Source organism: Oryx dammah, unplaced genomic scaffold (genome assembly GCF_014754425.2).
Source record: "Oryx dammah isolate SB20612 unplaced genomic scaffold, SCBI_Odam_1.1 HiC_scaffold_13, whole genome shotgun sequence".
NCBI classification, from domain to species: domain Eukaryota; kingdom Metazoa; phylum Chordata; class Mammalia; order Artiodactyla; family Bovidae; genus Oryx; species Oryx dammah.
Window position 1 is genome coordinate 20,532,015 of NW_024070197.1, and position 17,255 is coordinate 20,549,269.

The following is a 17,255-nucleotide window of genomic DNA, read 5'->3' on the forward strand; positions in this document are numbered from 1 at the left end:
ACCTTGTCATCAATATTTTACCTAAATTCACTTCAGTAAGGTCCCGCACTTCTAAGAAGTGTTGCCATTTCAAATTCTTCATTTTGGAAAGATGTGTGAAACTCCATTCGGTTATTTGTAATAGTAAAACTCATCCCAAATCATCTAATCATAGGGCTTGCTGTCTGGTTGTTAAAATTTCACTTAGGTTAGGCTACAGAGATCAGCTCAACTGAATGTCATTATCTTTGCTCCCTTTAAGGTGCCTGCTTCCTAGAAGTGGCAGCTGTGCCTGACTAATCGAGTTGCAGTAAAGCCAGTTGTCCAGAAATGTCTAAGTCACGCCAACTAAAACATGTCATCTTGTTCCTTAACATATGTACAGGTCCCCCGATGCAAAATGTAGTCATGACATGACAAAATGTCCACCGAAAACTTCGAAAGAGTATTTGCGATTCAAGGATCCAATGAATAATTAGATCACATTTGAACTTTTATTTCATGAAAATAAGTAGATAGGAAACTTGAATGATTACTCATTGGAAAATGATTGCTCACCCCATTTTGAATGCCTTGAAGTAACACATGGGTGAATAGGCTGTTGAAATGGCCCTTTAAGTTGTGTTTTACTCAAAAGTGACTGTGAAATTCTTTGAATATTTATGATTTATGCTGAGTATCATACAACCTTCAATAGCTTTCAGATTTTTATCCTTGTAAGTAATGTTTGAAATGTCTATCATATTCTGATTTCTGAGTGGTTAATTATTCAGGTAAATGTTAAGTACCTTTCTCTAAGAGGAGAGGGAATGGGAAAAAGCATACTGTACAGGAAAGCAAAATTAATTCACCATGGTGATCAGTAAGATAACCACCGATCAGGGTCATCGTTACAGAAATTTCTTTTACTATTGTTCCCCAAAAGATGAAATCGTTAACAACCATGGTTATTTTTTAGATCCACTAGAGGGAGTAATGTTGTACAGATAGGTACTTTTAAAAAGATCTGTTTGTCATTGAGTTGGTAAATAAATTTGTGGTAATAGTATTATCAAAATTTAACAGCCGTGATATTTTAAGTCTCTTTTTATTTGCAAATGTTGCTAGCTGGTTGATTTAAACCCCAAACCAGCTTTTCGATGATGGAGGAGAATGCTCTATACTTTCACACGTTTGTCCTACTTCTTTCTCTTCCTTCTAATGTAATTCCTTAATTTTCTAATTCTGCTTACTGTCCTGAGGCAATTTTGATATGCAAATAAGCTTTAGCATTAAGAAAACCGGAAGCTTTTGAAATTCTGACTTTCATTTTTTGAGAGATTGTGTGTTTGGAATGGAAGCCCCACAACAGGGAATAAATGATTACCATTTCATTTCTACTGTGGGTTTCAAGAGCATGTGTCTTTTCCTGCATCTCCTGTTGGTCTGCCTGACCAGTGCTTTGGCTTGGTGGGTAAATGACACCCTCCCAGATAGAAGATGCCATCTGGTCTTCTCTTTTCCATGAAGTGATAATAAGATGAAGCTTCAAATGTAATGTTTTATTTTCCAAAACTTACAGAATTTAAAGTAATTAACACACAATGTTTTACAAACGTTTAGAAGTACCGAAGGGCTTGCAATGGAAGTGCAACACTGGGCTCATTTTCCGTTCCTTTCATACCACTCCTCAGAGCAATCACTTGATAAAACAAAATTTTACTGAGGTAAAATTTACATACACTGAAACTCACACTTGAAAGCCTTCAAGTAAATTGGTTTTGATTAATTGGTCCAGTTGTGTAACTACCACCACACTCAAGATACAGGTCATTTCTGTCATTCCAGAAAATGCCCTCATGCCCCTTCTTGTCAAAAAACCTTTTTATTATTATTTGTCTTTATTGTATTTTTATTTGGTTAAATGTTTTCCAGTATGTTTATATATATATATTTTAAAATTATTTTTTTTTCCTAGCTGTGCTGGGTCTTCATTACAATCCATGGGCTTCTCTAGTTTCGACTCACGGGCTTAGTTGCCCCATGGCGTGTGGGACCTTAGTTCCCGGACCAAGGATCAAACTTGTGTCCTTGTATCAGAAGGCATATTTTTAACCACTGGACCACCAGGGAAGCCCCAAAATTAATTCACCGTAGGGGCTGTTAAAATGACCACTGATTAGAGTGATTGCTATAGAAATTTCTTTTACTATTGTTTCAAAAAAGGTGAAATAGTTATAAATGTGGTTATATTTTAAATCCAGTAGAGGGAGTAATGAAGTTCAATTTAGCAGTCTTTAAAAAAATTGTATCTTTTATGCTTTTCCTATCATTTCTAAGAAATCATTGCCTAACCATGGTCACTAATAATTACTGCTCTGTTTTCTTCTAAGAGTTTTGTAGTTTTAATTTTTATGTTTAGGTCTTGATGTATTCTGAGTTACATTTTATGTATGGTGTGAAGTAATTGTCCAAATACAATCTTTTGCATATGGCTCTCCAGTAGTCCCAGCACCATTTGTTGAAAAGACTGTTCTTTTCCCACTGAATTGTCTTGGTAGCCTTGTCGAAAATCACTTGGCCATGAATGTAAGGGCTTATTTCTGGAGTCTCGATTCTCTTCCATTGACCTAAATGTCTATCCTTATGCCAGTACCGCACTGTCTTGATTTATGGTAGCTTTGTAATAAGTTTTGAAATTGAGATGTATAAGTTCTCCAACTTTGTTCTTCTTTTTCCAGATTATTTTAGCACTTTTGTGTCATTTTGAATTTCCATGTGAATTTTAGAGCAGCTCATCAATTTCTGCCAAAAAAAAAAAAAAAAGCCCAGCTGGGACTTTGATAGGGATTATATTGAGGCAGATCAGTTGGCAGAAAATTGCCATGTTAACAATATTGTTTCCCAATCCATGAAGACGTAATTGTCTCTCCATTTGTTTAGATCTACTTTAATTTCTTTCAATAATGTTTTATAGTTTCAGAGTATGTTTTACACTTCTTTTGTTAAATTTATTTCTAAGTCTTTTATTCTTTTTGATACTATTATGAATGGAACTGCTGTCTTAATTTCACTTCAGATGTTCATTGCTGGCACTTAGAAGTACAATTGATTTTTGTTTGTTGATTTTTTTTTTCTATGTTGATCTTCTATCCTGCTAACCTGCTGTACTCATTATTAAGTTGTAGTCTTCTTTTTTCTTTAAACTTGATTTCATAAGGTTTTCTATATACTTAGATTATATTTTCAGTCTGAATGCCTTTAATTTCATTTTCTTGCCTTATTTCCCTGTCCAGAACCTCCAGTATAGTGTTGAATGAAAATGTTAGGAGTACACATTTTGTCTTGTTTTCAGTTTTAGGAGGAAAGCATTCTGATTTTTGGTTAATAAAAATAATTAATTTTTATGAAGTACATGTTATCAATTTTTAAATTTTATAGTTAGTGTTTTTTGTGTTCTGTCTTAGAGATCTTTGCCTATATTTGTCCTGCACCCCAATTCCAAGGTTGGTTGGGAGTCTTTCCCACAACAACAAGCAATGTGCCTTCACCAATTAATGTCCTACACTCAACTCAATTCTGACGCTATCCGGAGATAGGGTCAGATTACACAGCTTAATCCCACAAGGTTGCCCTTCACTTCAGGTGCCAATTGTAAGTTCAGATTGTTATCTGTGCTTCTAATTGACCAAACCGGCTACAGATGGAAGGTTCCCACAACCATATCCTTGGGTTTGATTAATCTCTTAAGAGTGGCTCACAGAACTCAGAAAACCCATTTATTCTCTAGAGTACTGGTAAACCACTTCAGTATCATTGCCCTGAGAACCCCATGAACAGTATGAAAGGGCAAAAATATATGACATGAAAAGATGAACTCCCCAGGTTGCTAGGCACCCAATATGCTACTGGAGAAGAGCAGAGAAATAGTTCCAGAAGGAATGAAGAGGCTGAGCCAAAGTGAAAACAACGCCCAGTTGTAGATGTGTCTGGTGGTGGAAGTAAAGTCTGATGCTGTAAAGAACAATACTTCTTAGGAACCGGGAATGTTAGGTCCATGAATCAAGGTAAATTGGAAGTGGTCAAACAGATGGCAAGAATGAACTTTGACACTTTAAGAATCGGTGAACTAAAATGGATTGGAATGGGTGAATTTAATTCAAGTGACCATTATATCTACTACTGTGGGCAAGATATCCTCGCTCTCTAGAGAAGTTTGGTGGTCTATCTTAGAAGTTTATGTCTATGATCCATTTCAAATTAATTTTTGTGTAATTGTTGATTTCTGCCTTTATTTTTTGTCATTTTTGCTTTATGAACCTTGAAGCTCTGTTACTAGGTATATACACATTTAGGATAATTATATCTTCCTGATGAATTGCTCCTTTATAATTATGAAATTTTCCATTTTTTCTCTGGAAATACTCTGTCTTGAAGTCTGCTTTTCTGACATTAAAATAACCATTGAAGCATTCTTATGCTTACTGTTTACATGATATATATGTTCCCACACTTTTACTTTCAACCGGACTTTATTTTATATTTAAAGTGCATCTTTTATTGGTAGCATATAGTTGAATATGGCTTTTATATGTAGTCTGACATTCTTTGCTGTTTAGTTGCAATAAATACTTCATTTATATTTAGTGCAGTTATCGGTGTGGTTTGATTTTAAGTCTGCTGCCTCGTGATTTGTTTTTTATTTTCTTCTTTTGGCCTTCATACTTCCTTTTACAATATCTTGCCTTCATTTGGAGTAATTTACTGTTTTTGTATCTTCTATCAATTTTTGAATTGCAAATTTGGAAAACTCAGCAGTGGCCACAGGACTAGAAAAGGTCAGTTTTCATCCCAATCTCAAAGAAAGGCAATGCCAAAGAATGCTCAAACTACTGCACAATTGCACTCATCTCACACACTAGCAAAATTCTCCAAGCCAGGCTTCAGCAATAAGTGAATCGTGAACTTCCAGATGTTCAAGCTGGTTTTAGAAAAGGCAGAGGAACCAGAGATCAAATTGCCAACATCTGCTGGATCATAGAAAAAGCAAGAGAGTTCCAGAAAAACATCTATTTCTGCTTTATTGACTATGCCAAAGCCTTTAACTGTGTGGATCACAACAAACTGTGGAAAATTCTGAGAGAGATGGGAATACCAGACCACCTGACCTGCCTCTTGAGAAATCTGTATGCAGGTCAGGAAGCAACAGTTAGAACTGGACATGGAACAACAGACTGGTTCCAAATAGGAAAAGGAGTACATCAAGGCTGTATATTGTCACCCTGCTTATTTAATTTATATGCAGAGTACATCATGAGAACTGCTGGACTGGAAGAAACACAAGCTGGAATCAAGATTGCCAGGAGAAATATCAATAACCTCAGATATGCAGATGACACCACCCTTATGGCAGAAAGTGAAGAGGAACTAAAAAGCCTCGTGATGAAAGTGAAAGAGGAGAGTGAAAAAGTTGGCTTAAAGCTCAACATTCAGAAAACGAAGATCATGGCATCTGGTCCCATCACTTCAAGGCAAATAGATGGGGAATCAGTGGAAACAGTGTCAGACTTTATTTTTTTGGGCTCCAAAATCACTGCAGCTGGTGACTGCAGCCATGAAATTAAAAGATGCTTACCCCTTGGAAGAAAAGTTATGACCAACCTAGATAGCATATTCAAAAGCAGAGACATTACTTTGCCAACAAAAATCCGTCTAGTCAAGGCTATGGATTTTCCAGTAGTCATGTGTGGATGTGAGAGTTGGACTGTGAAGAAAGCTGAGCACCGAAGAATTGATGCTTTTGAACTGTGGTGCTGGAGAAGACTCTTGAGAGTCCTTTAGAGTGCAAGGAGATCCAACCAGTCTATCCTAAAGGAGATCAGTCCTGGATGTTCATTGGAAGGACTGATGCTGAAGCTGAAACTCCAATACTTTGGCCACCTCATGCGAAGAGTTGATTCATTGGAAAAGACCCTGATGCTGGAAGGGATTGGGGGCAGCAGGAGAAGGGGACGACAGAGAATGAGATGGCTGGATGGCATCACTGACTCAATGGACGTGAGTTTAGGTAAACTCCGGGAGTTGATGATGGACAGGGAGGCCTGGTGTGCTGCGATTCACCGGGCTGCAAAGAGTCAGACACGACTGAATGACTGAATTGAACTGAACTGAACTGGCAACCCACTCCAGTGTTCTTGCCTGGAAAATCTTATGGACAGAGAAGCCTAGTAGGCTACAGTCCATGGGGTCGCAAAGAGTCAGACACGACTGAGCGACTTCACTCACTTTGAACTTATTACATATTAGTGGCTGTTCTAAGGCTAATAGTAGGTATCCTTGGTGTATCAAAGTCTGTTTAGAATTACATTGTACGATTGTTCACATCTACTGATTCTCATTTCACACCTTACACTACTTTCCACATCACAATTTATATTTCACACTTCACAAATTCAATAACCTTAAAATAGAATCATTCCATGTATTCACTCTCTCACCCCATCTTTTATGCTATGCTATGCTATGCTATGCTAAGTCACTTCAGTCGTGTCCGACTCTGTGTGACCCCATAGACAGCAGCCCACCAGGCTCCCCCGTCCCTGGGACTCTCCAGGCAAGAACACTGGAGTGGGTTGCCATTTCCTTCTCCAATGCATGAAAGTGAAAAGTGAAAGTGAAGTCGCTCAGTCGTATCCAACCCTCGGCGACCCTATGGACTGCAGCCTACCAGGGTCCTCCGTCCATGGGACTTTCCAGGCAAGAGTACTGGAGTGGGGTGCCATTGCCTTCTCCGTCTTTTATGCTACTGTTGTTATATCTTTTATTTCTATATACCTTGTAAGTCCCAAGTGGCTCACACAGTAAAGCGTCTGCCTGCAATGTGGGAGACCTGGGTTCAATCCCTGGGTTGGGAAGATCCCCTGGAGAAGGAAATGGCAACCCATTCCAGTACTCTTGCCTGGAAAATTCCATGGACAGAAGAGCCTGGTAGGCTATAGTCCATGGGGGTCACAAAGAATTGGACACGACTGAGCGACTTAACTGTAAGTTCCACCTTACAGTGCTTATTATTTTGCTTTAAACAGTCAGTTTTTAAAGTAAATGTGGGAAGAAAAAAGTTTTGTATGTTTACAAAGTTATTTACCATTTCTAGTGTTTATTCTTTCCTGTAAATTCAAGTTCCCATTGGGTATCACTTTCCTTTATCCTGAAGAACTTCCTTTAGCATTTCCTTGTATTAAAAGTCTAATGACAAATTCTTTTAGCTTTGATTCATCTGAAAATATTTTTATTTCATCTCATTTGGGGAGGTTATTTTCATGAAATATAGAATTCAGTGTTGACAGCATTTTTCTTCATGTTTTCATCTTTAGGAATGTAATTCCATTGTCAGCTGGCAGCCATTATTTCCAATGAGGCATCAGTGAACAGTGTTAATTTTTCAATGATTTTCTGCTCCTCACCGGGTCCTTCTGAAACTTCAATCACATATGCTTGACCAATTAATATTACCTCAGAGTTCATCGAGACTTTGTTCTTCGGAAAGCCTAAGTGCTGACCAAATTCCTCTTACTTGGGAGGATGCTAAGCCCAAACTGTCTTCCTTGCAGTAGATTAAAGCTGAAATCTCTCCTTTCAGTAGGCTTCTTAGAGTTTCCCTGCATATTTGCAGTTCAGGGTGAGCTGAGGATTTGAGGGGAGTTTATATAAAAATTTGGTGACTTCCCACCCTGTGGTTCCTTTTTTTCCCCACCTGACTTTTTCCCTCTGAATTTTTGGCTTCTCTGGCTGCTTCAGATTCTAACACTTCAAGTCAACTCAGACTCTCTGTTTCAGTTCAAGCTGTTCCACCCCATAGAGACTAGGGAGTGCCTTTGGGGAAAATTAATAAGAACATAGATCTCACCTAGTACAATTCCCTTATTTCAAAGCTTGAATCCCTACCTCTTTATGCCTGTTTCAGGTCACTTTCTAGTGCCTTCAAACAGTTTTTCAAAGATTTTGTTCAGAGTTTATAATTATTATCTACAGAAGTGGTAGTCTGATACAATATAGTCTTTCATAGTTTAAACCACAATTTCACAGCAATCATGTTTAACCATTTCTAGTATAAGGTCTTCTGCAGTTATTTCCATGCTTAAAATACTATGCTTATGTCTGAATGCCTCAACTTTAGAATTAGCTGGTGGATTTTTGCTGTGTTAGATGAAATTTAACTTAATTTATGTGTCTTTCACCTCCATACTAGTATTGTTCAGTCATACCAATATAGTTACATTACTGTTTTGTTATTTTAATTGTTACCCATGTAATTTTAAATAACCTTCTTAAACCTATATTTCTTATTCATCAACTCTGGAAAGTGTCTTAATTATCCACATAGTAATATAAGGATATTAGCACCTTTAACTTTCCTTCTCTCTTATTTTTTTGCCTTTCCACCCCCCCTTCTGTATGCTGTGCCTTCATTTTTGCGTTGCCAAGCATAATAACGTTTAATTTCTATCACATGAACACAATTATGGCTTTTGTGACTTGCCTATGGCTTGATTCAACATTTATGAGTGCAGCAAATATTTATTGTAGACCTATCATGAGCTGTCCCCTGTCCTTGGTCCTGGGGAAACAGAAGTAAGTACAGTAGTGAAGAAAAATCCCTGCCTTTGTGGAACATATTTTCTAGTGGGAGGTCAGGCGGAGACAGAAAACAAACAAGATAAAGAAGTAAAATATTTAGTATGATTATTGTGCTTAGAAGAAAAATTAAGCTAGGAAAAGGGTACAAGGTGTATGTGTGTTTACATGTGTGTACACATACCTGTGTGTTTTGTAATTTAGATAGAATTGTCAGAAAAGGTCTCTAAAAGGTGATATATGAGTAAAGTTCGGAAGGAAGTAGGCTTCCCTAGTGGCTCAGACGGTAAAGCATCTGCCTGCAATGTGGGAGACTTGGGTTTGATCCCTGGGTGGGGAAGATCCCCTGGAGAAGGAAATGGCAACCCACTCCAGTATTCTTGCCTGGAAAATTCCATGGAAAGAGGAGCCTTGTAGGCTACAGTCCATGGGGTCACAAAGAGTTGGACATGACTGAGTGACTTCACTTCTTCTTCTTCTGAAGGAAGTAGGGGGTAATCCATGTGGATATTGGGGGAAAGAGTTGTAGGCAGTAAGTACATGTATATTATAAAGAGTAAGTATTGTTTACCATAGAACTAAGAAGGTATTATGATGACATTCCTTCCCAGTGCTTCCAAGGGCCCCACTCTTTGTCACTCACAGAAGAATGTTCAATAGAATTTATTCTTATGCTTGGCTAATTGCTCATAGTCACATCATGTTTTTCTTCACATTTTATTTATTTATTTAAATGCACTGGGTCTTAGGTACAGCATGCCAACTCTTAGTTGTGGCAAGTGAGATCTAGTTCCCTGACAGGGGTTGAACCTGGGCCCCCTGCATTAGGAGCATGGAGTCTTAGCCACTGGACTACCAGGGGAGTGTCCTACGTAATATTTGGATCATACTTTTCTTGTGTGTTTTCCCCACCACCTTTGCTGTTACCTTTCTTTATTCTTGATAAAGAAGAAATCTATTTTATTCATTGTATGCACCTTCCAGGTTATTTTCTCCATTACTTAGAACTTCAATTCTTTTTTCATATCTATTGACTTCTGCTCAAATCTGCTCTAATTTTACATTATTTTGTTATAACTCTGTGATGCAGTTGTTAATTTTTCCTAGAGTTTTCTAGGTACCTTTCCCTTTATTTACCTTGCATTCTGTGCATTTTTAAGATTCTCAGTTATTATGAAGTCCCATCATATATGCCTATGGAATCCTCCCACATCTTTTCCTGGTCACCTTCCTTCCAAAGCCTGATATCTTCCTAGTCCAGATAGGGCTGCTGGCATCTTCAGCTGCTGTGTAGTTGACATTCTGGTACCTCCCTGTCCTCTCAATTCCATGTCTTCTTCTGTATCAGACCCTTAAACACAGAATTAACTCCTTAAGTGACTCCTTCAGAAGAGGTATATGGGAGGGAAACTCGAGTGTTTGCATGTTTGAAAAATACTTTTGTTCTGTCCTCAAATCTGATTGATAATTTGGCTGGGTATAGAATCCTAGATCTAAATATCTGTCAGCAGTTTGAAGGTCCTGCTCTATTGTCTTCAAGTATCTAGTGTTGCAGATGAGAAATATAATGTGAGTTTGATTCTGGGTTTTTTTTTAAATAGTTAACTCTTTGTTTCTTTCAGGAGTCTTTTCAAATCTTTCTTCTTGGTATTCTGAAATTTAACAGGGATATATTTATGTTGTCTTTTGCATTCAGCTTCCTGAAACTTTGAGAGATCCTCTTACCTTAAAGGCCCACATTATGTCCATATGCTCAAGGGCAGAATGAACACCTGACTGGTGGCTTTTTTCCATTTGGATTTGAGTAGGCAGATGGCAGATCATTCAGAATACAGATCCTTTAATTATTTTCCTTATTTCCAGCCCCATTGCTGACTCTGTGGGTATGAAATATGACCTGTCTGAGTCTAGAACCTCTTACAGCTGATTTCCTACCCACAGCTCTAGGCCGCCTACCTATGTTCAGATTGCAACTTTCTCTGCCCTACCTCCCCAGCTAACTCACATTGTCCATCCCTTTTAACCAAACCTTTGTTTGGCTCACCAGTGATCCCACCTACTTCTCTGCATAGTATGGATGAGAAATAAAGGATGGATATTTATAAATACTATAGTAGTATAATATGGATGAGTGAATCTTTTCTATTTGCCTACTATCTTTCCTTGGGAGCTCAGGAGGAAGAGTATGTCACATGTCTTCCATTTACCACCCCTTACCATCTACTCCTTACCCTCTCCTATCCTGACCTTTGTTCCAGGTGGCTGACCTGTAGAGATGCATTGACTACCATCCTTGCCTTCTGTATCTGATTAGATCCAGCTAATGGGGACCCTAGCAGAGGATCAGAGGAAGGAAAGAATAAGGCCATGGTATTTATTCCTTCATCTCTGTCTCTGTGGAGTTGTCCCAGGCTGAGCCCCCTATTAAAAGCCACAGCTTTTGCCAGGTGGCCCTTTTCACATAGGCCTGTGGTTCCTCTGGCTCCTCTGGCCTCTGTAGTAGCCTTGCCTCTTCAGGCAGATATGGCAAAGGACCCTTCTTTCTGGCCCTAGGGCACCACCCATCCTTTATGGGTTTCCCTACACCCCACCCACAACTTTGTAAATAATCTCTCTATTAAACTCTTTTTGATTGATCCCTTTTAAACATTGTTTTATTTCCCCATGGAATTCTCTATAATACAAAAAGAACAAAAATCAGATCTGCCTGGCCTACTATATTGGGTCAGGGAATCTCAGGTAGTTTTGAAAGCATATAGCTTGGGACTTTCCTGGTGATCCAGTGTTTAGGACTCTGCACTTCCACTGCAAGGGGCACGGGTTTTATCACTGGTTGGGGATCCCACATGTCACATGGCACAGCCAATAAATAAATAAAAGCACTTAACTTTTCCATGTAGACTGTTTCTATTTATTTATTGCAACCTAAGACTTTTGGATTTCCCTGGTGGCTCAGTGGTAAAGAATCTGCTTGCCAGTGCAGGAGATGTGGCTTCGATCCCTGGGTTGGGAAGATCCCCTGGAGAAGGAAATGGTAACCCAGTCCAGCATTCTTGCCTGGGAAATCCCATGAACAGAGGAACCTGGCAGGTTACAGTACATGGGGTCGTAAAACAGCCGGACACAACTTAACAACTAAACAACAACAACTGCTAAGACTTTAAGGTCCTGATCCTCTATTACTATTCTGGCTCACTGTTTGTTAGGAATCCTGGAATTTTCCTGTAATTTCACAATATTTATTGGTCATAGAGGCCTTTAGAGAGCAGTGTTCTCAGTATGGGATGTTGTGAATTAGCACTGAATTGGACTGAATTTTCTGGGCATAGCCTTAAGTCTGTTTCTGGCCTTGAAGGTTTTTAGCTTACAATTTTGGTGCCTGCTTCTGGGTGGTGGTGCCTTGTTATTGACCACTGACCAAGCAGGGAATGTCTCCTCAGATGAATGGCGACACACCAACTCTTGAATTGTGTCTCTTTCACCCACAAGGAGCTCAGGAATCCTTTGTGGGCACATCTGCCTCTTCTTCCAGACTGATGTCCCTAATGGCAGGGTCCATGTCCTCGTTAAGTTTGTGTTGCCAGTAGCTAGTCCAGAGGCTGCCCATAGCAGGAGTGAGAACATTATTTGTAGAATGTGGGAAGCTGTCCTCAGAGAGCTATAAAACCACAGCTCCAGTTGAACATCTCTTCTACTCACCCCATCTAGTTTTGCTCCATAAATAAATGACTAGGGGGCTGTGAAACCTCTATGAAGGGTATTCATCTTAGTCCACAGACCCCCGTGTACAAGAAATGAAGCTTCCCTTTATTCTCTTTAAATCAAAATAAATTGAATTCTGAATTCCCGCATGGCTGGGTTGAGGGAAATTTGATCACATTCATCCTGGAGAGTGTGAATAAAGCGTCCTTCTTCCCAGGATCTGAGAGGCTTCCTTGGTGCCTGGACAATGAGGAAGGAGACCCATCTTCAGTCTCTCAGTCCCCCAGTGACCTCATTTCCAAGCTCCTTTGAAGGAGGTAGTTCTGCTGCTTCTCCCATGAACTTGGTCCTGGAAGAATGGCCAGTGCTGGGAGCCTGGGTTTCCGTTTCTAACCTCTGGGGTACACTGAACTGGGACCTCTCAGTGACACCTAGCTCTCCCCACTGGTATGGCACCTGTTGACTCAGTCCCCCCTATGTGTGCTTGTCCTCTGTTTGTGCCCTGCTCTATCCCTCCAGTTTTAGCTTTTGCCCCATTGTGTTTTTTTCCCTACTTATAATCTCCATAAGGAACTCAGGCTTCTGGAAGGCCAAAGCCAGAGAGGTAACTTGCACGTAAGAAACTTCTGGTTATGCTTTAAGACAAAGTCTGAGTTCATTTCTCTGTGGATTTCCCCACCACCTGTCTGGGCAGGATTGGTAATTGGCCAGGAGGCTCTCACCAGTCTGTGGTTAAATGTTTTGGGTTCACCCCTGCATCTGGGCATTCGTGTTGAAGTGTTTGCCTTTCACCTCTGCAAACGTGGACTCCTGACCATAGCCTAATTGTGATGAAATAAATGGCAAATGAGTGATTATTAATAAACATTCATTCCTTACCTTTTCCCTTCTTTGTCATGATTTTATGTTTCCCTACTGCTTTGCAAATCCTTTCTTAGGGCTCTATTTGTAGCTTCTGTCCCTGGCAAATAGCAAGTAATCAATGTTTGTGGAATCTGACCTGCTTTCTTACCTGGATGTTTGGTCTAACTAAGCCTCTACCCACCCACCCCACCCCTTTATTTTACTTTATTTTATTTTGACAAATGATGACATTTTATTATAGAAGAAGCACTCCAAATATAGGATTTCCTAAACAATGGTAGGTGAACTTTAAATGTAAATATAAAGTAGAGAGGCAAAAACCTATAAGAATTTTGCTTTAAGAAGAAACGTAACGTTCTCTTGCAGTGGTGATCCCACCCAGAGCACATGGTCTCCATCTCTCGTAAAGGCATCAGGTTTGCTTTCTGAACTGTGCCCAATTTAATAATTTCAAAATGATGGCAAGTAGTGACATGGAATAAGTCACTAAGACTGATTCTTAACTTATATTGACTATTACTTGAAAAAGCTCCTAATCACACATTGACTATTTGTAGCCAGCGCTCTGATTGTTTTTACTTACAGAAAGACCCGTTGGAACATTACCCATCCTTCCTGGGCTTATTCCACAGCATTTTCATATACCTGTATACATTAGGTATCACATGGAATTTAGTTTAAAATAATATTGGCTATTGCATATCGTGCTGTTATCCAGCTACTTTCTAGCTTCCTCATCTTTTTTACTGTCATTCTTTTAGTACCTTTTCTCCACTTTGGAAGCTGCCATTTTGACTCTTAGGCAGAGTGAGGAAAGATCTTCCTCCACTTTGAGTTCTCTGCTTAAAGAAAGAAAAAGAAAAACTTAAATTACTTGCTATTTGCCAGGGACAGAAGCTACAAATAGAGTCCTAAGAAGGGATTTGCAGTGCCATAGGGGTTCTGGATCCTGTCTCAGTGGTGGTTTGGGCTGTCACTCTGTCTGGTGGTATGGAGGCTGGGCCCGCTCTTCCTCCTTAAGAAGATTCCTCCAGGCTCCCAGGGAGTCATGTTCTTAACTTACTACTCCCTCTAGGAAGCTCACATGTATTTCTCAACCTCTTGTGAACAGTTAAGGGGGAAAATCTGCTAACTTAGAAATGAATATGATTCGGAGGTTCTGAATTCAGTAAAATATAGCCAGTGACTTTTTTTTTTTTTGATGTGGACCTTGTCTAAAGTCTTTACTGAATTTGTTACAATATTGTTTCTATTTTATGTTTTAGTTTTTTGGCCAAGAGGCATGTGGGATCTTAGCTTCCCGACCACGGATCTGACCTGCCACGGATCTGACCTGCACCCCCTGCATTGGAAGGTGAAATCCTAACCACTGAGACCCCAGGGAAGACCTTAGCCAGTGACTTTTAAAAAATAATAATTTTATTTATTTATTTTTGGCTGTGCTGGTCTTGCTGCACAGGCTTTTCTCTAGTTGCCAAGAGTGGGGGCCACTCTCTAGTTGCAGTGTGTGGGTTTCTCATTGCTGTGGCTTCTCTTGCTGTGGAGCACGGGCTCTAGTGCAGGCTTTAGTTGTTGTGGCTCCTGGGCTCTAGAGCGCTGGCTCAGTAGTTGTTGTGCATGGGCTTAGTTGCTCCATGGCATTTGGGATCTTCCTGGATCAGGGACTGAACCCGTGTTTGCTGCATTGGCAGGCGGATTCTTTACCACTGAGCCACCAGGAAAGCCCCACCAGTGACTTTAGAATATCTTTTCAGATAAAATAATATAAAAATAGTATAATTCATTATGGAAAACTTAAAAAATACAGTTATATATGTTTATATGCATGTACTGTTATTTTCTGCCCACTCATCACCTTCACCTGGATGTCTGATAAGCATCAGCCTGAACCACCCTGTGTCCTGTGCCTCTGCAGGCTTGCCCAGCTCAGGACTCTTCTTCCAGTTGCCCAGTCATCCTGGAATCCACTCCTTCTCACCCACACATCTAATTCAGTAGCAAATTCTGTTGGCTATTCCTTCAAAATCAGCTTAAATCCAGGTGCTTTTCATAGAAATGCTGCCCCCCTCCTACACTCCCCTGTTCCAAACTCATGTCTGGATCACAATGGAGCCCCAGAGAATAAACCCCCTACAGTTTATTCTCTGAAAGCAGCCAAAGAATGTCTGTTTCTGATATAAGGAAGATGCAGGACTTGATTTACCACCTTGCCACAACTAGAAAACCTATCAAAATTCATGAAACAACTGTTTTAAGTACATAAATTCATACTAAATTTGTACATTTGCGTGGATCTGATTATGAACTTTCTATTTTCTTCCATGGTTCTGTGTAATCCTCTACCCCTAAAATAATTATTGAAACTATATCATACATATCAATATTTGGTATAGTAAATCTCACCCCATTACCCTTCTTTTGCAAAATATTCTTGGCTGTATCAGGTGTGTCTTTCCCCAAGTATAGGAAATTATAGGCATTGTTTTGTATTTGGAGATTTATCTGAGGATTCATGGATTTCTTCCAGTATTAAATACTACACAGCCTTGATTACTATAACTATGTAATAAGTCTTGAAATTGAGTAAACTGATTCATCCCACCATATACTTGTTTTTTGAATTGTTTTAGCTATTCTAGTTTCTTTACCTTTCCATATAAATTTTAAAGTAAGCTTATATATATCTACAAGATTTAGTCCTCAGTGAAGATTTATGGTTTTTCTCACATAACGCCAGCACATTTATTGTTGAGTGCCTTCCTAGATATTTTTTGTTTATTGTTTCTGTGAATAGGATTATTTTGGTACCATAGTTTATGTAAATGTTGTTATTGCTTTTTATGTATTTATTTTATAACTGACCAATTTACAGATCTTTTATCAGATGTAAAAGTTCTTTTCCCTCTATGGTTTCAATTATTTTAAATTTGTTAAAAATTTTTTCATGGCCATTGATATGGTCTATCTTAGTATATGTTCCATAGACACTTGAAAAGAATGTGGATTTTCCTGTTGTTGGGTGGAATATTCTATAAATGTTGATTAGACTCTGTTGGTTAATGGTATTGTTGGCTATATTCTTACTGATTCTCTAATTTCTCTATTGTTGAGAGGGAGATGTTGAGGTCTCCAACTATAACTGTGAATTTGTCTCTTTCCCCTTCCATTTCTATCAGGTTTTGCCTTACATATTTTCTAGTTCTCTTATTTGGTGCATGCACAGGATTGCTGTGTCTTACCCTTTCATTATGTAATGAATCTCTGTCTCTGGCAGTTTTTTGTTTTGAAGTCTGCCTTACCTGATATTAACACAATCACTCCTGTTTTCTTTTGAGTAATATTTGCATGGTATAGCTTTTTCTATCCTTTTACTTTGATTGTGCCTGCCTCATTGCTATATTTGTGTCTCTCCCAAATTCACATATTATGACCTAACCCACATGCTCATTTGCTCAGTGGTGTCCAACTCTTTGCTCAGAGGAATCCTCCAGGCTCCTCTGTCCATGGGATTTTTCAGAAAGAATACTGAAGTGGGTTGCCATTTCCTTCTCCAGGGGATCTTCCTGACCAGGAGTCGAACTCACATCTCCTGTATCTCCTGCATTAACAGGCAGATTCTTTACTGAGCCACCTGGGAAGCCCAGCCTGATCCACAGTGTGTTGGTATTTGGAAGTGGAGCCCTTGGGAGGTGATTAGGTCATCAGGGCTCTGCCTCATTAATGAGATTAGTGCCCTTATGAAATAAACCCTAGAGAGGTCCCTTGCCCATTCTTCCATGTGAAGATACAGTGAAAAATGACTGTCTATGAACTTGAAAGTAGGCTCTCCCCAGACACCAAATCTATCATGCCTTCATCTTGGACTGCCCAGCCTCCAGAACTGTAATAAATAAATATTTGTTATTTATAAGCCACCCCTTCTATAGTATTTTGTTGTAGCAGCCCAAATGAACTAAGACAATTGTCATGTTAGAAATGAGTTTCTAATAGTAGCATATATAGGTAGGTCATCTTTTTTAAATTTATTTAAGTGTATTATAGATATACAGTGTAGTGATTAGTTGGGTCATCTTCCTCGATCCACTGTAACAGTCTCT

The 17,255-nt window shown here is 39.2% G+C and overlaps 1 long non-coding RNA gene across 1 annotated transcript in view; it reads left to right on the forward strand.

The window, feature by feature from the left end:
• LOC120872637 overlaps window positions 1-17,255 on the forward strand; it is a 223,297-nt gene that overhangs the window by 165,301 nt on the left and 40,741 nt on the right. Inside the window, exon 3 of the long non-coding RNA XR_005723300.1 lies at window positions 242-311. This is a non-coding gene — a long non-coding RNA (uncharacterized LOC120872637). The remainder of the gene's footprint in view (window positions 1-241; window positions 312-17,255) is intronic.